Genomic DNA, 22073 nt, shown 5'->3' with positions numbered 1-22073 from the left:
ATGGGGAAGTCCTTACTGAGTACACAGTCAAGGCCCACCATGTCACCCCAAATAGCATTTCTCAGTGAAATACGGGAGCGATCCCAACGCATAAAGCAGTTCTACAAAACACAAAGGCTTCAGAGGTTATCACTGCTGCACAAGGTGGAGCCTGTGCCCATCGAAAGACACAACGCTGTGCATACATTCCCCATGACCTCAACGAGAATTCTGGGTTCCTAACAGACACCACTGCTCAAATCCCCACTTCCAAGGATCCCTCTCCTTAAGGACTGGCTCAACTCTTGGCCTGGGGGAGGGTTCTCACCCACTGTCAGAGGACTCTTCATGGGGATTCACCTTCTCTTTCTTCTTCTAACCCCGTTGTGTTGTTTCCCAACCCCCCGCCCCGTCTCTGCAGGTGGTGCCAGGAACCCTTCGCTGCAGGTACTTCCAGAGTGCAGATGGTCCTTTCCGCTCAGGAAGATCCAGTCACAAGTTCTCCCCTGCACTCAGCGGCCTCTTCCTTTCACAACCCTGACAGCAGAGTCCTCCCCCAGCTGGGCGTCCGGCAGCTGACCAGGGACGACCCACAGTAGAGGGACAGCTCTACGCCCCTATTCAGCAGGAAGAAGTTACAGAAGATGAGACCGTCCTCCTTCAACAACCTTAACCACACAAGGCTCTGCACTGGTCAGGGGCACACAACGAGGGAGGAGAAGGCCAGCTGAGCACCAAGCAGGAGCTGGCACGCCACACCGCCCCCCAACCTGTGATATGGGGGACATTCGTCAGGCGCTCTGCCTGCCCTGAAACTGAGGAAAGGAAAAAACAGATTCTCCACAGATGGAGATCCAAACCCGGCAAGACCGGAGTCTCCCTCAGTTTGTAAAAGTCCTCGTGATTCTCCAGGAAGAGGCTCGCTTAACGAGAGAGGCTAGCGACCTGCCAGAGGCCCAGATCTCCGTTTCCTGAAGCCCTGACATCTCCCTCCCCTCCACGACACTGAGGGAGGCGGAGGCCGAAGGAAATGTCCGTAACACAGAGTTTCTTTTCAAACCCGCAGTCCCTTCGGAAGGACCTGTGAGAGGAGGAAGGTAACATTCCTCCAGGAAGCTCCCCACCATCTTTCACTTAATGCCTTCCTAGAAGGAAAAACCACCTTCCCTTCACAAGAGCAAAGCCTCCCGTATCCTGGGGGTCCTCTGTCCTCCTGCAACGTTCTTGCAAAACCTCCCTTTTGCCTGACCTCCCCCAATGCCATCCCAGAGAGTCAGCCTCCCGTCACGACCCCAGCAAGCGACGCATTCTACCCAAGGGTCGTATCCCTGGGCTTTAATAAAAATCACCTCCTGCCAGCAGAGCCGTCTCCAGACTTCTTTCTTGACCATCGGCCTTGAACGCTAACCTCTCTCCTACATCAGTCCTGTCTCTTGTAGGGCTCCTGTGGAAACAACCCTGCAACACGGGCCCACTTCTGTCAACTCTTCCGACTCCATCCACCTAACCCACTGCACATTCTGTGTCCTCCGAGGACAGGACACTTCTGTGATTCTTGCACTGACACCCTCACACGGCACCTCTTTCAGTCCTCGACGTGGGTGACTTCGCCATCTGAAACTCCCCAGCATCCCATCCTCACTGTCTTTGTCTCGCAGGTTTATCTGGTCCATAGGTTCTCATCACCAACACTCTACAACCGGTTTCCGCTCCTGACTAGAAGACTCCATTCCTCTCCTTTGTCATCAAGCTCAAATCTTAACACTCACACGTTTGTCTCACAACTTTCAAAATTCTTCTTTCCCCTAATGCCTCTCTACCAGTTTCTCTTCTCCCCTTTTCAAGCCCTCCCTTCCTCCCACCCTTCCTTCCTTCCCTGCATGATGTTTTTGTTCTTTGGATTCCTTCCTCCCTCCCCCACTCTTTCCTACTTTCGTTCCGTTCTGGGAGTCCCCACACAGCACTTCAGTACTTTCTCACCTAGTGTTCCGTGTCTCCTTCTGTGTGTACAAGACCCAGGAGCTCACGGCAATATGTTCCCTATTATAAAGGATGAAGGGATACCCACACGGGGGCATCTCAAAGGTCTGCTTCTCTGCAAGTCAACGGGAAGCTTCAGGGTCATGAACCCTGGCCTTCCACACTGCAGCTGGACATGGGCTACGCTAAGCATTCCCCGCAATCTCCTGTCTTCCAAGACCCTGAGCATACGGGCTGTCCCGCCAGAAATCGGAAGACTTTCATTTCTCGGCTGAAATGGGCCTCAAGTCAAGCCACCGCCCAAGTGTCTAGAAAAGTCACTGGCTTCAACACGACTCACAGGTATATAGTCTTTGAAATGGAAACATCGAAAATCTCATCAGCAGGTGACGTGGGTATGAGGCTACCACGTAGAAAGATCTATCTGAATTCCAGAAAGGAACAAGGCACGCGACTACAAGTACTTGCAGGGGTAGACGCAGCGACCGTTCCTGAAGGAAGGGGCTGGAACGTGGACGTTGAGTCAGGAAGGGAGGAACGTGAGTGAGCAATCCTGCCACAGCCCCTCCTGTTCTGGCCATTAGCAGAGGGTTCACACTGCACAGGAACCCGGCCAATGCTGGGGCACAGGACAGAGAGGTCTCACGTCCCTCACCTCACTCCATGTGTGCTATGTCCTGGGAAGACAAACCTTGTATTTGCTGACAATGTGGAAGAGCCTTCAGCCATGTGTCCCCGGTGCCAGGGACATCAGAGCTCGTTCATCCTGGATCTCAACACACCCATCTCCCCAGTGTGGGAGAGCCTTTAGGCGGGGCTCTAACCTCGGGAGACACGAGAGAACTCACCCTTCTGAGGAAAGGAGACATGACAAGCATGAGGGAAACAACTCCAGGGCAGTGCTCACCTCTGTACACAGCAAGACCACCGGAGAGGCACCTCAGGGATGGAACGACCGTGGGAGACCCTTCATCCAGAGAGCTCTCTGCTCTTCTTCAAGCCCAGGACCTCACACGGGGTAGAAGCCATGCGCTGGGATTGCTGCACAAGAGCTCGCAGAAACATGCATCCCTTTGAGGCCATGGGCACGTTCCCACAGACAGAAACCAGCTGAATGCCATCTTCAGGGGAAAGCGTTTAGGCCAGCCACACCCTTAGCCAGCATCCGAGGATCCACACCGGCGGGAACCACGACAAATGCGGACAAGGCGGAAGAGCCGTTAGATACAGCTCTCACATTTGGAGACCCCAGACAACTCAGAGCAGAGAAACCTCTGTCTGTCATCACTGGGGTCCCGCCTGTACCCAGAGCGCCCACCCTACCCACCACCACAGAAATCACACAGTACAAACCCCGGGACTCCCGTCACTGAGGCAGAGCTTTCTGCCTGAAGTGGGCCCTTTCCCAACACCACAGAACGCACACGGGGAGAACCACTAGCGCTGTATCCTGGTGGGAGAAGCTTCAGCTGGGGCTCAGGCCTCAGCCTTCCGCTACCATCTCAGAGTGAGCGACATCCCTCACACGGGAGCAAAGGTGCAGGTACCTCCCGGGACCTCCGGCATCATCGAGGCGGCTCACTGCCCAGGAAATCCATCTGGGAATCCCATTCCTCACGGAGCCAACACGGGAAGGACCTGGGAGGATTCGCACACAAGAAAATCCCCCCGGTGTGAGGAGGAAAGGAATGGGCTCAGGTATCCCTTCTTCCCTAGCCAGCAACGACACCCGCACACCGAGGAATCACTGATCCCAACGCAACGGGGGGAAATTCTTCCCCGGACACTCCCATCAGAGAATCACTGGCCAGATACCTCCCAAGGAATTCTTTGTGGTGACACTGAGATACAAACTCAGACGCTGCAAACACATACAACCGGGCCCCGTTCTGAAGGACGCGCAATGCGCCATTCCAGACTAATACTAGAAATCAAGCACATCGGGACACTTCCATCAGTACTTGCATAAAGGCCAGGCTCACCGAACAGGTGGGGTCTCACAACCGTGCACCCTGTGCCAAGGAAGAACGGGGGACTTCTCCTTTACGACCTCTCACAACTGACACAGGTACTGTCTCTGGGCAGGAAGTGGGATCACAGGAAGTAACACTGCCTGGGGTCCAGGAGAACACCAAGTCGAGGGTAACTCAGAATCTCAGAACACAAGGTGATCGTAGTATGTTCACAAATACATGAACCTATCGATGTATGTAGATCGCAAGGACGAATGGCCACGAGACTCAACAAACACATGGTTTGCGATCTACCTCTCATGGGTCCTTCATTCTACCGATAGAGTCCTCACCAAGTGCCAAGGATTTACACATTAATTACACGCTTCGAAATATCTCTATTTACTTCACTGACTGGAGAGCGACAGAGCTAGAGAGGGAGCAAGAACAGTCGGGGTCGGGCAGCGGGGAAGAGGGAGAAGGGCGCCCAATACAGGGCTGGATCCCCCAGGATCCAGGGATCCTGACCTCAGCCAAGGGCAGATGCTTACCAACTGCGCCACCCGGGGGCTGGCAAATTAACTGCATCTTTCACAAAGGAGCTCTACTGGAAGACCTGTTGGGACCAGGGCACGAAGACCTCTACAGTTCAGCGTCAGGCAGTGAGGGCTTCCTCCCCGTCGATGAGAACGTGGGAGCCAAGGGCTTTTCTCCACCACTAAGGACAGCTACGTACCTCTGGGCCTGAGAGGGCGTCCGACCAACTGCAGACGTGGAAACCCTCCCCGATTCGGTAGATTTTAGAACAGGAGGGGGTCTTTCGCTCCCTTCCATAAAGACAAAGCCTGTCCAGGAGTGCCCGCGAGGTTCTTTCAGTTGAGGGACCAACTTTTGGCTTTGGCTCAGGTTATGACGTCAGGGTTATGGGATCGAGCCCCGTGTCAGGGTCTCTCTCATCCTCTGCCACACCCACTGCCCCGCCAACAAGAAACAGGAGAGAGAGAGAGAGAGAACGTGTGCGCAAGTCCACTCAGACATCCATTTCTAAAGATGCCCGGGATTCTTTGCTCTAGATGAATGGCCCAATAAAGCAAGTGTGGGCAGCAAGTCGACCGTCGAGAGAATGTCTATTTATCAGGTCAGGTTGCAATAACTCAGGATTCTGCTACCGGGGCAGCCTGGAGTTCAGACGTTTTGTGTGGGGCAGCGACTTGCAGAACCTTCTCCATATGTGCCACTAAGTCATCTTCCCCAAGCAGCAAACTCTAGACTTTCTGGTTAAGGGTACATCTCCAAGTTAATTGACAAGAAGAGGGTATCTTTCCCTCCGGAAGAAAGACAGAAGCCGGCAAAAAAGTTAACCAACTCACGGCCTGAACCTCAACCCTGGCGGGAGGTTCAGAACCATGACAACTTACTTCTGTGATATACGTCCCCCAGGGACATGACAGGGGTCCCACTCCTGTATATTTTGCACTTGAATCTGCACTGAAGAGACAGAGGCCAGACGCACTGGATGCTGCCAACGAGGCCAAGTCACCTGAGGTTCGAAGCACCACCTGTAAAAACAGGGAGAGCATTTAGTTGAGGTGTCGGGACCCGCACTCGAGAAGACACAATGTCACACAAAACTGAAAGCATGCCCCTCCCTTCCAGCAGAGAGCACAAGCTCAAAGAGGCCAAAACCACAGAATCCCGAAATTTAAAGAAATTAAATTGCTGCTGGCAGACCTTCAAATAATACATGCACAGTCAACTGGCTACCAGGAGTTCCATGATATCTCTGCCAGACCCAAGGAGGAGGATGTGGGCCAGGAAATGGCCCAGAGGTCAATCACCATGTGCAACTAGTGACAGGAGTCTAAATAAAGTTTCTGCTGCTCCCAGAACCTGAACAGAAGATCTGCATAAACCCTATTTCAACTGCATTTTGCATGACCGTCCTAGGGTTGCTTACTTCTCCTTGAATCTTCCTTCACCTTTGACATGAATGCATGCACCTTTGAGAATGCATTCTCATTCCTCTACCCTGTAACTTCAATGACACGGAACTCCCATAGGAGATATGCATATACTCTACCTCCTCAATGTCTTTTTTCTACTCTATAAGAGTGACTCTGTTAGTTTTGCTTCCTTTCTCTTTTCACAACTCTATTTGACTGAAATGAGCCTCTGGTCTTTCCTTTCTAAGACATGCCTCGCATGGACCCTGGAACTCAAAAAAAGAAATAAAAAAAAACCAACAACTAATCACCACCCAATATGAATGTAACCTATACCCTGGAGATTGAAGTTGTTTCACTCCTAAGCTACTGACCTAAAGGGCAACCCTCCAACAACCAGCTTCTAGAGGATTCTGGAATGATTTGGGGTATAGTTCTGATAGGATTTTCCCAATCAGAAAACACTGCCACCCTCCAAAGTGAGGTCCCCAAACCTGATTGTGAACTAAACAGATTCAGAGCTTCACGGGACCCATTGTGAGGCACAGAAACGCCTGGCGGTGGTGGCAGCGGGTGCCAGTCCACATGGGTGATGGATTTCAGTTCAACAGATTTGGGATGGTTTCTTAGATGTAAGAAGGCAGCCGCAAGCACACTTGGTTTCTTAGCATCTCTTCTAACTAAGCCTGGCAGGCATAGTGACGGGCCGTTCCATACAGATTTTGAAACCCTGCTGTGCTGGAACTTTTCATGAGGAAACTCCAGAGTGAACTTTCAGTAGTGTGTCCAGGCCAAAGCCAAGCGCAATACTCCCATCAGACTTGACTGCGATACCTGTCAATTTGGGTGCATTCCTCTTCTCAAGGTCACCCAAATACCCTGAGGTTCCTATACCTGCCAACAAGTAACATTCCCTACTCATCGGGCAAGGCTCCTGAGCACTGTGTCATCGAGGTGTGAAGCCGCTATTGCCAAGGGGATCCACAAAGTCACCCTTAATTCCTGAAAATTGTCTGGTCATTATCCGAATCTATACACGTTACTCCAAAAGTGGACATTTCACTCAATCCCTTGGTAAAATAACCAATGTTTCCAGCAGCGCCCTGTTACAAGAAAAAGGCGCTTGTGCTGAACTTATGCCAATAATCCTAAGTACCTTGGAAGAAAGAATTCTTCCTGAGAGTTTCTGAATGATGGAGGGTTCAGGAAGGGAGAGAAGTTAAATTCTCCCATTTGTTCACACAGAAATATTTTATCACATTTCTGTAGATCATGGATATTTTCAGATACAGTTTCCCTAAATCTGAAAGAAGAAATATTAAAGAACCAGCAACATTTCAAACAAGAGTCACAAAGGCAGGCTCATGTTTCTCAACTCACTCAGTGCCCCTTATTCTTGTTCGGCTTGAATGCAGCTTTTCCATGAGTTCTGCAAATCTGTACCCAGTTGAGTTTGAGAATTTTCACAATCGGACACATCACCGTGTACACTCACAGGCATTTAATGGCAGAATAGGGATGAAAGGCCTGCAGACACACACTTATTGAGATATATTTTCATCTAGCATAGAAGGCAAGACATCGACATGGAAGCAGAGAGGCCACAAGATTTGCATCCTGGTCGCCAGGGCATGGCGTGTCCATGAGTTTCCATATCTCCAAGCCAAACACGCTCATGTCTTCTGAGCTAAGGTTTCTGCTTCTAGAATTTTCTCCCGAGGAGAAAACCAAAGGGGTTGTAAAGGATTTGCAACAGGTTTTTTGGAGGCTTCCTGGGTAATGGCGAAGTCCTACAGCTCACCGCCTTGCCCAAGGCCCACAAACCTGTTCAGTTGCCCCCTTTGCATCCACCATGGTCAGGCAGGTCTAGCCCTTTCTCCCCCGGTTGCACAGCACACCCCCTCCTGGTGTCCACCAGGTCGCTCTGCCTCTGTGTACCATGTCCTCGATGGATCTCTTTGGAAGAAGGTAACCTGCATAGTGGTGGAAGGAGCAAATATACCCCTTCCCACATTTTCTCCCTCCTTGCACCCATCCAAGATTTGTGCAGGGGGAGCAGAGCTGCAGGGACATGCAGATGGGGTTCTTCTTCTGTGGCGCCTCCAAGAATCCCCTTGCACAAAACCTGAGCCTTAGCGCTTAGCAGACTATTTTGGTCTCTACCCACACTGCCCACCTGAGCCATGGTGCAGCATTCCACCTGCAAGCCTCCTCAGAAAGAAGTCCCGCACCCTAGCTAGCTGCTCTCCGTCCAACGCCCAGGTGCTAACCTAGGCATTCGAAAGGAGACTGGATGCGGAGACACACCCACCGCACCCAAGTGCATGAGTGCGCGCCACACCACACTGTCTACTTCAGGGTTGTGGTGATGGCAGACTTCCCACTGTGCGCTTTTTGCCCTGAGGCATGCCAACCCTCCAATGCAGCACGCAGCACACAGCACAGAGCCGGGCTTCAGCCCCGCAGTGACCTGGCCGGCTGCCGTGGCTGCCTGGGCCTGCCTGCCTCCCTCCCTCCCTGGCTCCAGTCCTTTCCTATGAGCGTCTGCCTGGGCCCTGCGACTCTGGATCTGCTCCAGTGCCCCGAGCCCTGGGTACAGGCCATCAACAGGCAGTTGAGGAACCACAGACTCCGGCTGGCAGGCCCTGTGCTCCCCTCAACCCAACCACCATGGTAACCAACGTGGGCCAGGTGCCAGATCAGACTGCAGCCCCCGCCTTCCTGCTCAAACACAGGAGGCTCCTCGGAAGCAAGGCACGTCAGCCCCAAATACCTGCTCCCTAACCCCCTCCCCACCAGCCGAATTACCCCTAGGACAGATGTATAAAGAAGCCAACATAATCTACACTCCAGGCACCGCATTTCACTCAGCCTCTCATGGTACACAGGTGGGTCAGAGGAGAATTCAGCCCAACAGCACAAATAACGCTTGAGTAGCGAGCAAATGTGTTTCTACCAGGGCAGCAACATTTCCAGATACCCTGCAGTAGGCCTGGTTGTCAGCCTACCTGTGCTCCAGTAAGAGCCCTGCTCTGACATTGATGAGCAAGCCACAGACCAAGAGTACCTCTGCAGGTAAATGGGCCCAAATGTATCCTGGATCCTTTCATTTTGTTTTGATTTTGCTCCGAAGTCCAGGGAGATCGCTCTGGGGCATGGATGGGGCTCTCCGTTCAAGAGCACAGGAGGTAAATGAGCCATATGATCCCCTCAACACCACTCCTGGGATAGACCGAGTCAAGCTACTACCTGTGTGCTACCCTGTGGCCTCAGCAGGGCCAAAGCACAGCCTGCTCCCTGGATGTGGAGAGAACAGGGATGCAGTCCCTGAGCCACACATTCTGAAGCCAGAACTCTAAGGGAACTATGCATGTGGGCTGGTTGTAGCACAGAAACTGGCAGGCACCACGCTGCCCTGAAAGCCATGCAGGCTCCTGGCAGCCTCAGAGTAGGGGTTCAGTGCCTGCTCTGTATTCCAGATTGCCCTGCTCTGTCCTGACTCAGACCTAAGCTGGAACCCTTGTGGTCCCTCCAAGATCAGGTGGCATAAAAAAGGGCCTATAGTAGTTGGGGTGGCCCTGGAAAGGGAACCCCCTGAGGCAGATCCCAAGATTAAGCTGGACAGCATTATCAGGGGTTCACTGGGATGAGAACCCACAGCAGACTGCTGTGGGAACAGGGAGCCCAGTGTCTGTGGAGGGTGTCCACATCGCTGCCTCAACAGCTGTGTCCCTAGCAAATGACTGAATCTGTCTGTGCCCCATGTCTTCTGTAGAACTGGGCCTCAGAGCACTTTGTCCCCCAGCATTTGGTGAGGATAAACCAAGACAATGAACAATAAGCCCCTCACCAGTGCTTGGAACAGAAGCGCCATCCATGAAGACACATCTCCCTAGGATTGCTTGGTAGGAAACGTGTTTTGGAACCCCTGGCTCAGCTGGTCATGTGGTCTTGAACATCAGAGAAAAAGCACCTGGCTTCAGGGAGCCTCCCTCCCACACAGAGACTCAGAGCCACCCGGATCCAGTTATACAACCTCCTCTCCAGGGACATTCCTGCCTATCTGGTAAATATTGGGCTGTGTAGACACACTACCCTGCAAGCCCTGCCCCAGGAAGCCGTGGACCCAGCAAGTCTGTGGCTCCCACTTGGGCCCAGCCATCTTCCCACATCACCAGGACAGTGGACCTGGGCCTCTGGCCTTACCTCGATTCTCAGTGGTGATGATGGTAGCCTCTAGGGGCTCCCCCAGCCCTGCCTCATCTTGATCATCAGCCTGAAGATGTACGCTGACTCTGGGGCCAGCTCGGTGGCCATGAATCGCCTCACCATGGCACCCATCTCCAGTGTAGTGAACATGCTGGAGTTGCTGTTGGCCAGGCAGTGATACCAGGCGATCTGATACCCTATGGTGGGACAGGAGGGCCACACATCAGTCTCATCACCCCGCTTGGACCCCACATTCCCGCCACCACCACTCTGCCGTGTTTCCACCATGTCCTTCATCCTCTGCCAGCATCTGAGACGAATGGCACAGCTGCAGTGGCAGATGGAGCCTCTGAGTGCTGGGCCCCCATGACTCTCATTCCCCTTCATCCATCCCACCACCAAGATATGGAAACACTTTCATCTTTAGTGATTCAATACTTACATAAAACACCAGAACTCATCCTATCAGCAATTTAAAACCTCCCAAAAAACCAAGTTCCAGAACCAGATGCCTTTCATGGTAAATTCTACCATTCAGGGAAGGATTCAGACCAGTCCTTTGCCCACTTTTCCAAAAAACAGAAGAGAAAGCTTCTAAACCCACTTGCTAAGGCCAACATTACCCTGATACAAAAATAAACGAGGACACCCCAAGAAAAGAATCTTACAGTCCAATATCCCTGATAACCATAGTTGCAAAAATGTTCAACAAAATACTAAAAACCCAATACAAGTTCACCAATATGCTGAGATGATCGTATACTATGATCAAGTGGGATCCTGCAGGAATGCAATGATGGTTTACAGGGGCACATCGATCAAAGTGATATAGCACACTAACAAAATAAAGAATAAGAATGATGTGATCATCTTGAGATGCAGGGAAGCATTTGACAAACTTTAATATCCGTTTGCGATCAAAATTCTCGACAGAGTACGTAGACCAGGAACATACCTCAACACCAAAAAGGCCATCTATGGGCCACCTGGGTGGCTCAGTGGGTTAAAGCCTCTGCCTTAATCTCAGGTCATTATCCCAGGGTCCTGGGATCGAGCCCCGAATCGGGCTCTCTGCTCAGCAGGGAGCCTGCTTCCCCCTCTCTCTGCCTCTCTGCCTACTTGTGATCTCTCTCTCAAATAAATAAACAAAATCTTAAAAAAAAAAAAGGCTATATGTGACAACCACACAGATTACGTCACATCCCATACTGAAAAGTTTTAGCTGTTACTACTTCCTCTAAGATCGCCAGAGATAGGAACACTGCCACTCTTTCCTTGCCACTTTTACTGAACACAGTATTAAAAATCCAAGGCAGAACAATTATACAAGAAGATAATCAGAAGGCATCAAAACTGGAAAGAAAGAAGTAAAATGGTCACTATTTGCAGAGGATACAGAATATAAGGAAAACCTCAAAGAAGCCAGTGAAAAATTGTTCAAACTATGACTAAATTCAGTAAAGGGACAGGATACAATATCACTACCCCAAAACCTGCTGTGTTTCTATACACTAATAACGAATCATCAGAAAATAAATTAGGAAGATCATCCCACGTGAAGTTGCATCAAAAAGAATAAAATATCCAGGAATAAACTTCACCAAGAGGTAAAATCTTGTATAATGAAAACTACAAGACAATAAGGAAAGAAACTGAAGGCAACACACATAAACCAAAAGATACCGCATATTCATGGGTGAGAAGAATTAATAGTGGTAAAATGTCCATACTTCCCTAAACTATCTACATTGTAATTCCTATCAAAATTCTAAGGACATTTTTCACAGAAAGAGAACAAAAGGATCTAAAAATTTGTATGATGCCACAAAAGACTGTGGATACCAGAGCAATCTAGAGAAAGAAGAACCACACTAAAGGCATTGCGCTTGCTCATTTCAGACTAATGACAAAAAAGCTTGAGGATCAAAACAATCTAGCATCGTCATAAAAACAGACACACACATCACCAGAAGACAGGAGAGAGCCCAGAAGTAAACACACACATCTATGGTCCGGGAACTTATGACAAAGGAGCCAAGAATAAACAAGGGGGAAAAAAAAACATCTCTTTCATCAATGGTGCTGGGAACACTGGAGAGCCGCATGCAAAAGAACAAAACTGCACCATTCTCTTACACCGTACACAAAAATTAACTCAAAATGGGTCAAATACTTGAATATAAGTCCTGGAACTATAAAACTTGTAGCAGAAAACACAGGGTTTGGAAAGATCCTTGACATAGGTCTTGGTAGTGGTGCTTTTAAGCTGATACCAAAGTAAAAACAAACAAAGAAGCAAAGTGTGGGCCTACATCAAACTATAAGATGTCCAAACAACAAAGGAAACCATCAACAAAATAAAACGGTAACCTAAGGTAAAACATTTGTAAATTATATATCCAGTAAGGGGTTAATATTTAAAATATAAAGAACTCCTGCAACTCAATAGCAAAACAAAACAAAACAAACAAAAGCACCAAAAACTCCACAAGTAATCTAATGTAACAGCAGCAGATCCAAATAGACATTTTCCTAAAGAAGAAATACAGATGGTCTACACGAACATGAAAAGATGCTCAACATCATTAATCATCAGGGAAATGCAAATCAAACCAGAATGAGGCACTACTTCACACCGGTCAGAAGGGCCATTATCAAAAACACAAGAAATAGCAAGTTTTGGTGAAGATGTGGACTAGAGGAAAACTCTAGTGCACCATTACTAGGAGTATAAATGGGCGCGACCACTATGGAAAACAGTACAGAAGTTCCTCAAAAAAATGAGAAACAACAACCAAAGGAGCCAGGAATTCCCTTTCTGAGTATTTATCTGAAGGAAATGAAAACACTAACTCACAAAGGTATATTCACCCCTGTGTACACTGCAGGATTATTTACAACAGTGAAAATAAAGGAACAACCTAAATTTAGGTTTAGGAAATTTATTTAGGAAACTGTGGTCGATAAACACAGTGGAATCCTACTCAGCCATAATAAAGGATGAAACCTTTCGATTTACAGCATGGTGGCCCTTGAAGGCACTATGCTAAGAAAAACAGGCCAGACAGAAAGACAGATACTAGAAATCACATGTAGAACCTTAAACAAAACAAAAACAAAAATATGAGCTCACAGACAGAACAGATGGAGGGTGGCAGAAGTTTGGGGTTGGAGGTGGGAGAAATGGGTGAAGGGATCAAAAGGAAAAAAGAAAACAAGCCCAAATATAGCATCTTTTTTTTTTCAATTAAGTAATCTGTACCCCCAACATGGCTTAAACTCACAACCCGGAGATCAAGAGTCAGACACTCCACCGACCCAGGCAGCCAGGGTCCTGGAATTGTAGCATCTTCCGATGCTCAATGTATGGAGAAAGGGGAAACTAATTTAATCGATGGCATTTTGAGGCCCAGGTATTTTTTGGTAAATGTAAAAAGTAAAGAACACATTCTTCAGGGTCACACACTCAGGACTATAAAAATACTTATCATGACACTGAGCAAGTAACTTACCTTTTTAATTTAATTATTTATTTGAGAGTCCGGCGGGGGGACATAAGCAGGGGGAGGGACAGAGGGTGAGGGAGAAGAAGGCTCCCCACTTAGCAGGGAGCCTGACCTGGGGTTCGATCCCAGGAACCTGGGATTATGTCCTGAGCCAAAGGCAGAAGCTTCAATGACTGAACCACCCCAGTGCCCCTACTTAACCTCTTTTCTGCCTGTTTGCCCACCTCTGAGAATATTATGAATATTTGCTTTTAGAACAGCTTCTATTTTTAATTTAAGAATAGTTTTTAGAATTGAATGAAATAGAGATCACTTAGAATAGTACCTATGAGTAAGCCCTCAAAAAATGTTTTAAAAAATCTGGGGGTACCTGGGTGGCACAGTCAGTTAAGCAGCTGACTCTTGATTTTGGCTCAAATCAAGATCCCAGCTCCTGGGGAGAGAGCCCCACATCAGGTTCCACACTCAGCAGGGACGCTGCTGGAGAATTCCCTCTCCCTCTGACCCTCCCCTCTCTAGCATATGCTTGTGCACTCTCTTTGTCTCTATAATAAATAAATATGTCTTTAAAAATCTTATCCTGGGGGCACCTGGGTGGCTCAGTGGGTTAAAGCCTCTGCCTTCGGCTCAGGACATGATCCCAGGGTCCTGGGATCGAGCCCCACATGGGGGCGGGGGGTCCTCTGCTCAGCAGGGAGCCTGCTTCCTCCTCTCTCTCTGCCTGCCTCTGCCTACTTGTGATCTCTAATAAATAAATAAACAAAATCTTTTAAAAAATAAAATAAAATAAAAATAAAATCTTATCCTGAACATTTGGTGGTTGCACAATCATTTCCATAATTGGGCAATATCTCCTAGTTTATAAAGCACTTTTATACACATTCTCTTATTGGAGTCAGGATATAGTCATGGGAAAAGAATTTATTGTGTTTATTTACAGAGGAAAAAAAAAAAAAAGAAAACCAGACTTAGAGCAGGGGTGTGCTTTGTTCATGGCTGCAGAGCTAACAGATGATCTTTTGATTTTCAGTCCAATGGAGGAGAAAAAGAAAAAATCCAAACACTGTAACAAGAGCCAATGAAGGGCACTACAACTGATAATGGAATTAATGCAGTAAAACGATGCAACATTTATAAATATTTACCCACCCAGCAGTGGAGCAACTAAATATGTAGAGCATATATGAACAAACCTAAGAGAAGCAATCAGCACCAAGACCATAGGGAACTTTAATACCTCACACTTCTCTCAAAGATCCCCCATCCAGACAGAAGATCACAAAGGAAACATCAGTCTCAAACAACCCGTTACTTAGCTGGACTTGACAGATACACACAGAACCCTCCATCCAAAAGCAGCACATGGAATACACTCCTCTCAAGTGCCCCTAGAACATTCTCCACCATCGGTCATATGTAAGGCCACAAGACAAGTCAATAAACTCCAGAAGCCTAGAATTTTCCCAAATGATGACTGAAATCAAATCAACCATCTTTTCCAACCACAGTGGTATAGAACTAGAAATCAATTACAAGAAGAAAACTGGAAATTCATAAACACAGACACTAAACAACATGCTACTGAACAACCAATTGGGTTCATGGGCAAACCAAAATAGGAACACAGAAATACTTTGAGGTAAATGAAAAAATAATACAATGAAACAAAATTTACGGAATGCAGTAAAACAGGTTCTAAAATGGGGCACCCGATTAGTCGATTAGTCTAGTCGATTAGTCAGTGGAGCTCTGTGACTGATCTTGTGGTTTTGCGTTTCAACCCCACACTGGGCATAGAGCTCACTTTCTTTTTTTAAAGATGTCATTTATTTATTTGACACAGAGCAGGAGAGAGAGACAGACAGAAAGACAGACTAAGCAAAGTGGAAGGAGCAGCAGGCACTAGAAGAGGGAGAAAGTGGCTCCCCGTGCTGACCAGGGAGCTCATGCAGGGCTCAATTCCAGGACCCTAAATTCATGACTTGAGCCAAAGGCCAACACCTAACAGACCGAGCCACACAGGCACCCCTTAGAGCCAACTTAAAAAAAAAAAAAGTGGTTCTAAGAAGGAAGTTTATAGTGATACAGGCCTAACTCAAGAAACCAGAATCCTCTCAAATAAGCAACCTAACTTGATACCTCAAGGAAACTGAAAAGAACAGATAAAGTCCAAAGTTAGTAGAAGAAAGGAACACACCAGAACTTAAATAAATGAAATACAGACTAAAAAGACAACAGAAAGATATATATTTAAAAAAAACCAACAAGAACAATAAAAACAGATCAACAAAGAGCTGGTTCTTTGAAAAGAACAAAGCTGACAGAGTCTCAGCCAGACTCAAGCTAAAAAAAAAAAAAAAAAAGAAAGAGGACTCATCCTCAGAAATGAAAGAGATGTTCCCTGAAACCATCGATATGCACAGGCTCATAAGAATGTACTATGAACAATTACACCCCAATAAGCTGGATAATTCAAAAGAAAAGGATACATTTCCAGAAACATACAACCTGCCAAGACTGAATCCTAAAGAAACAGAAATCTGAACAGACCAAAGACCAGTAGAGAGATTAAATAAGAAATCAAAAACTTCCAACAAGCAAAAGTCTAGGACCCCATGGTTTCACCGGTGAATTCTACAAATCATCCACAGAAAAAAAATGAATACCCATCCTTCTCCAACCCTGCCAGAAAAACAAGAGGAAGGAATGCTCCCTACCTCATTTTATGAGGCCAGCATGGCCCTTATCGAAACCTCCCAAGGTGTCCCAAGAAAATTACACTCATATCTGTGATGGACAGAGACCTAAAAATCCTCACCCAAATATCTGCAAACCAAATTCTACAATACAGGAAGAGGTATGATCCAGTCAGATTTATTTGAGGGATGCAACGGTGGTTCAGCATCCACAAATCAAACTAATGTGCCGCATTCACAAAACGAAGGATCGACGTCATAGGACCATCTCAACAGATGCAGAAAAAGCATTTGACAGCGCTGCCACCAAATCACTGCCCCCCACCTGTGCTTCTGCCGCCTGGCTGGTCCCCACACCCTGTACCACTGCCACCCCACTGTGCCATCCCCCACTGCCACCCTGCTGCACCTCACACACCCGCCGCTGTCCCTTCCACCCCCCATTCCTGACAGGTCCTGCCACCAGCACGGCCACCCTCCACCCTGCTACTCCACAGCAGTGCCCCTTTGTTCCACAACGGCTAACCCTCACCATAGCTGCCCTGCTGCCCTGCCCGTTGCAACTGATGCCCTGCCGTGCCACCCCCAGTGCCCTTACTGCTCCCTTGTGCACCCCCCAGGACTCTGCCACCCTGCTGCACCACCCTCCAGTGCTTCTACTGCCCTGGTGCCTGTGTTTCCAACAGCACCACCACTGCTACTGTGGTCACCCTGCTGCTCCTGCCCATCTCCACTGCCCCACCCGGCCCCCAAGCCATGCTGCGCCATTGCCACGTAGCTGCTGCGCCACTGGTCCCTCCCAAACACATCCAGGCCAATCCCTCCCCACTTCGCCTCCCTGCTTTGCCTCCCCATCTGCTGCCATCCCACTGCGCTTCCTCGAGTCACTGCCTTCCTCAGCTCACTGCTGCCTCAGTGCCCCCCCCACCATTTCTTCACTGCATACTGTCCCCTTGCCGCGGCTGTGCAGAGCCCCTGCCCTGCCCACACAGCTATTAACCTGATGCTCTTGCCCTGCTGGTCCCACCAAACACCCCCGAACTGCTCCCGCCTGTCAGCCCCCTTACCCCTGCTCCAGGGCCTCCAGATTCCCTCCCCGTTGACCTGCTGCTGCCGCCCCACTCATCCCAGCCTTCTTGCAACGCTGCTACTGCCTGGGTGCCCCTGCCTCGTGACTCTGCCGTCTGCAGCACACCCCTCATACTGTCCACCTTACCACTGCTGCTGCAGCTAAGCTGCTGCCCTGTGCCCCAGGCCACTGCTGACCTTCACTGTCCAGCCCCATTGACATGCACTAAGGCCCTACCCCGCTCTTCATGCCCTTCCTGTGCAGTTGCTGAGCCGCTGCCTCCCAGCTCGTTCCGTCCCCCCTTCTCCGCATGCCACCATCCGCCTGCCACCCCACATGTACCCGTGCAGTCCCCCCCCCCGCCGCTCACCACCATGCTCATTACTGTTCTGATGCCCCACCACATTGCTGCCACCACCCCTCTCTGCTCTCCCCACGCCTCTACCCTGCCGGGTACACCACACCCCCACTACCAATCCCCTGCCCCTCGCCGTCACTGCCCCCTTACCGCTACCCTGTTTCTGATCTGCTGCCGCCCTGTGTCCCACTCTTGCCCTATGTCCTGCTGCTTCCCTGTGTCCTGCAGCTGCTGGTCTTCATAGCCCAGCCCTGTGCAGCCCTACCCTGTTGACTTGCATGACTTCCCACCTGCCACGCTAACCCCCCTGCTGTTCCTGCCCCCCCTCCTTGCAGCTACCACCTAGCTGCTACCCCTGTCCCCCACTCTGGAGCCTTCCCGATTCCCTACCCCTGTGACCGCGCTGCTGCAGCCCCATGGGTCCTACTCCACCTTCCCCGCACTGGTACCACCAGGCTGCCCTCACAACAGGAGCCTCTCCCACCGCGCTGCATCCCCGTCCACAGCGCCCCCACTCACAACCACCATTGCCTCTCCACTGCTACCCTGGGTCCCCGTGCTGCTGCTAACAGTGGTTCCGCCCTGTAGACATGCACCAAGCCCAGCAAAGCCAGGCCCTTGCTTCGCTCCCTGACGCACTACGCCATGACACTGACACCCGACTCATACCCAGCTAGTCCTGCCCACCCCCAAGGACACTACCGCCTAGCTACTCCCCTCCCCCCAACTCCGAGGCCTCCTGGCGGCCAAGAGTGGGGCTGCCCGCACTGCTATCAGCTTGCTGCCCCCCTAAAATGAACCCCTGCCACCCTGCTGTGCCCCCCCACAGGCCCCCTTTCTGCCGAGCTGCCTCTGTCCTGTGCCCCTGGCCTCTACTGCGCTTCGCTTCCCCGCCTCGTTGGCATGCACTACGAGCAGGCCCAGCAAGCCAGCCAAGCTGTCTCTGTGTTTCTGCCTCAGGGCTGGTCCAACCCTCCCTATGCTGCCCTGCCGCCTCTATTCCACCCACCCCCTCCAGGTGCCACACTGCTGACCCCCTCAGATGGCACTCAGCTCCCGACCCACAAGCCGCTACCCCTCCCTGTGCCACTACTGACTGGTTGCCCCCTCCCCCGACTCTGGTGATCCCAGTTCTCCCCCCCACTGCTCCCGCCCCCATACCTGAGCGTTTTCACCTCTCTGACACCTCCTGGCACCCTTGCAGCCCTGCTACCCTGCCCACACGCCAAGACACTGGCCTCCCGATGATGTCAGGCTGGTCCCTCCCCTCCACCCACCACGACCACCTCGCTGCTCCCCCTCCCCTGGCTCCGTTGTCTCCCCGCTGCCAGCCGCATTACCGCGCTACTAGCGTCCCTATCCGCCCCCCTCCCCGTGCTTCCACCGCATTGCTACTGCCCACATGCACCCCTGCCCCCCTTACCTCAGCTAATGCCGCTCCGCTGCGGCCCTGTGCCCCAGGCCTCTGCTGTGCTTCCATGCCCTGCCCCCTTGACGCCCACAATTACCCCGCCCACCACGCCCTCCTAACTGTTGCTGCCCCGCTGCCTGGGGCTGCTCCCACCCCCTCATCCCCTCTGTTGCGGCCTAGATTCCGACCATCCCCCACAGGTGCCACTCAGTTCCCACCCCTCCCTGTGCCACTACTGTCTGTCCCCTTCCCCGCCTCTGGTGACCCCTGCTCCCTCCTCTGTGATCCCATCCCCCTACCTCAGTGTTGTCTCCCACCTGCCAACCCCTCAGGCCCATGCATCCCTGCCCACCACGCCGTGACGTTGACGCCCCGCTGACGCCCGGCGGTCCCGCCTTCCCCCACAAGCCACTACCACCTGCGACCGCCTCCCCCTGCTCCGTTGCCTCCCCGCTTCCAGGCGTATTACCGCACTACTTCCACCCTGAATATCTGCCCCCCTCCCCAACACAGCTCACATTGCTGCCACCACATGCACCCCTGCCAGCCTGCTGTGGCCCTCTCACTGCCCCCTTACCTCCGCGGCCGCTGCTCAGCTGCAGCCCTATGCCCCCGGCCTCCGTTGCTGCTGCCCCACCCCCTTGACGTGCACGATGGGCCCGCCCACCGCGCCCGCCCATCGCCGCCCCCGAACCACTGCCTCCCGGATGATCCGACCCCCCCACTCCCGGTTGCTGCTGCCTAGATTCCATCCCCCCCCACCACAGTCGCCGCACGGCTGCCCAACTCAGGTGCCACGCAGCTCACACCCCTCCCTGTGCCACTACTGCCTGCCCCCATCCCCGCCTCTGGTGACCCCTACTCCCTCCCCATGATCCCATCCCCCTACCTCAGGGTTGTCTCCGGGTTGCCAAACCCTCAGGCCCATGTAGCCCCGCCCACCACGCCCTGACGTTGAAGCCCTGCTGACGCCTGGCGGGTCCCGCTTCCCCCCACACGCCAACCGCCTGCGATCCCCTCACCCTGCGCCGTTGCCTCCCCGCTTCCAGGCGCATTACCGCGCTACTTCCACCCTGAATATTTGACCTCTCCCCAACGCAGCTCACATTGCCGCCACCACATGCACCCCTGCCAGCCTGCTGTGGCCCTCACACTGCCCCCTTACCTCCGCGGCTGCCGCTCTGCTGCAGCCCTACGCCCCCGGCCTCCTTGACGTGCACTGTGGGGTCGCCCACCATGCCCCCTCCATTGCTGCTGCCGCCCCCCTTGACGTGCACGATAGGCCCGCCCACCACGCCCGCCCCGCTGCTGCCGCCGCCGCCGACCAACCACTGCCTCCCGGCTGATCCGACCCCCACACTCCCGGTTGCTGCTGCCTAGATTCCATCCTCCCCCACCACAGTCGCCGCAAGGCTGCCCAACTCGGGTGCCTCGCAACTCCCACCCCTCCCTGTGCCACTACTGCCTGCCCCCATCCCCGCCTCTGGTGACCCCTACTCCCTCCCCATGATCCCATCCCCCTACCTCAGGGTTGTCTCCGGGTTGCCAAACCCTCAGGCCCATGTAGCCCCGCCCACCACGCCGTGACGTTGACGCCCCGCTGACGCCCGGTGGTCCCGCCTCCCCCCACACGCCACTACCGCCTGCGACCGCCTCCCCCTGCTCCGTTGCCTCCCCGCTTCCAGGCACATTACCGCGCTACTTCCACCCTGAATATCTGACACCCCCCCAACTCAGCTCACATTGCTACCACCACATGCACCCCTGCCAGCCTGCTGTGGCCCTCTCACTGCCCCCCTTACCTCCGGGGCTGCCGCTCTGCTGCAGCCCTACGCAATCGGCCTCCGCTGTGCTACGCCGCCCTGCCCCCTTGACGTGCACTGTGGGGTCGTCCACCACGCCCCTCCGCTGCTGCTGCCCCGCCCCCTGGACGTGCACGATGGGCCCGCCCACCACGCCCGCGCCGCCGCCGCCACCGCCACCGCGCCACTGCCTCCCGGCTGATCCGACCCCCCACTCCTGGTTGCTGCTGCCTAGATTCCATCCCCCCCCATCACAGTCACCGCACGGCTGCCCAACTCAGGTGCCACGCAGTTCACACCCCTCCCTGTGCCACTACTGCCTGCCCCCATCCCCGCCTCTGGTGACCCCTACTCCCTCCCCATGATCCCATCCCCCTACCTCAGGGTTGTCTCCGGGTTGCCAAACACTTAGGCCCATGTAACCCCGCCCACCACGCCGTGACGTTGACGCCCCGCTGACGCCCGGTGGTCCCGCCTCCCCCCACACGCCACTACCACCTGCGACCCCCGCCCCCTGCTCCGTTGCCTCCCCGCTTCCAGGCGCATTACCGCGCTACTTCCACCCTGAATATCGGCCCCCCTCCCCATTGCAGCTCACATTGCTGCCACCACCTGCACCCCTGCCGCCTGCTGTGGCCCTCACACTGCCCCCCTTACCTCCGCGGCTGCCACTCTGCTGCAGCCCTACGCCCGTGGCCTCCGCTGTGCTACACCACCCCGTCCCCTTGATGTGCACGATGGGCCCGCCCGCCCCGCCGCCGCTGCACCACTGCCTCCCAGGTGATCCGACCTCCCGCTCCAGGTTGCTGCTGCCTAGATTCCATCCCCCGCACCACCACAGTCGCCGCAGGGCTGCCCCACTTGGGTGTCACACAGCTCCCCCACCACTGCCCGCCACCGCTCCCTGTGCCACTAACACCTGGTTGTCCCCTCACCTGGCTCTGGTGACCCCTGCTCCCTCCCCCACGGGTCCTGCCTCCCTACCATAGGGTCATCACCTGGCTGCCACCTCCTACCTCCTGGGCAGCCCCACGGCCCCACCTACCACCCCATGCCATGACAGCCCCATTGCCTCACTGAGTTGCCCTTGATTCCCGCTGCCACGGCCGCCCCCCACAGCTACAGCACCCCAGGGACCTGCTGTCCCACTGCACATCCGCCCAGCACC

General features: G+C 52.6%; 1 long non-coding RNA gene across 1 annotated transcript; it reads right to left on the bottom strand.

Moving 5' to 3' along the window:
* Positions 1-5115: 5115 nt before the first annotated feature.
* LOC125084696 (uncharacterized) lies at positions 5116-19223 on the bottom strand. The gene is made up of 4 exons (XR_007122673.1): positions 19116-19223; positions 10061-10260; positions 7679-7810; positions 5116-5470 (listed from the first exon to the last, which is right to left on the bottom strand). It is a non-coding gene; the product is annotated as an uncharacterized LOC125084696 (long non-coding RNA).
* Between the last annotated feature and the right edge of the window lie 2850 nt (positions 19224-22073).

This window comes from Lutra lutra, chromosome 14, assembly GCF_902655055.1.
Source record: "Lutra lutra chromosome 14, mLutLut1.2, whole genome shotgun sequence".
Taxonomy (NCBI): Eukaryota; Metazoa; Chordata; class Mammalia; order Carnivora; family Mustelidae; genus Lutra; species Lutra lutra.
The sequence above is the reverse complement of the archived record's forward strand: the minus strand, read 5'-3'. Positions and strand labels throughout refer to the sequence as shown.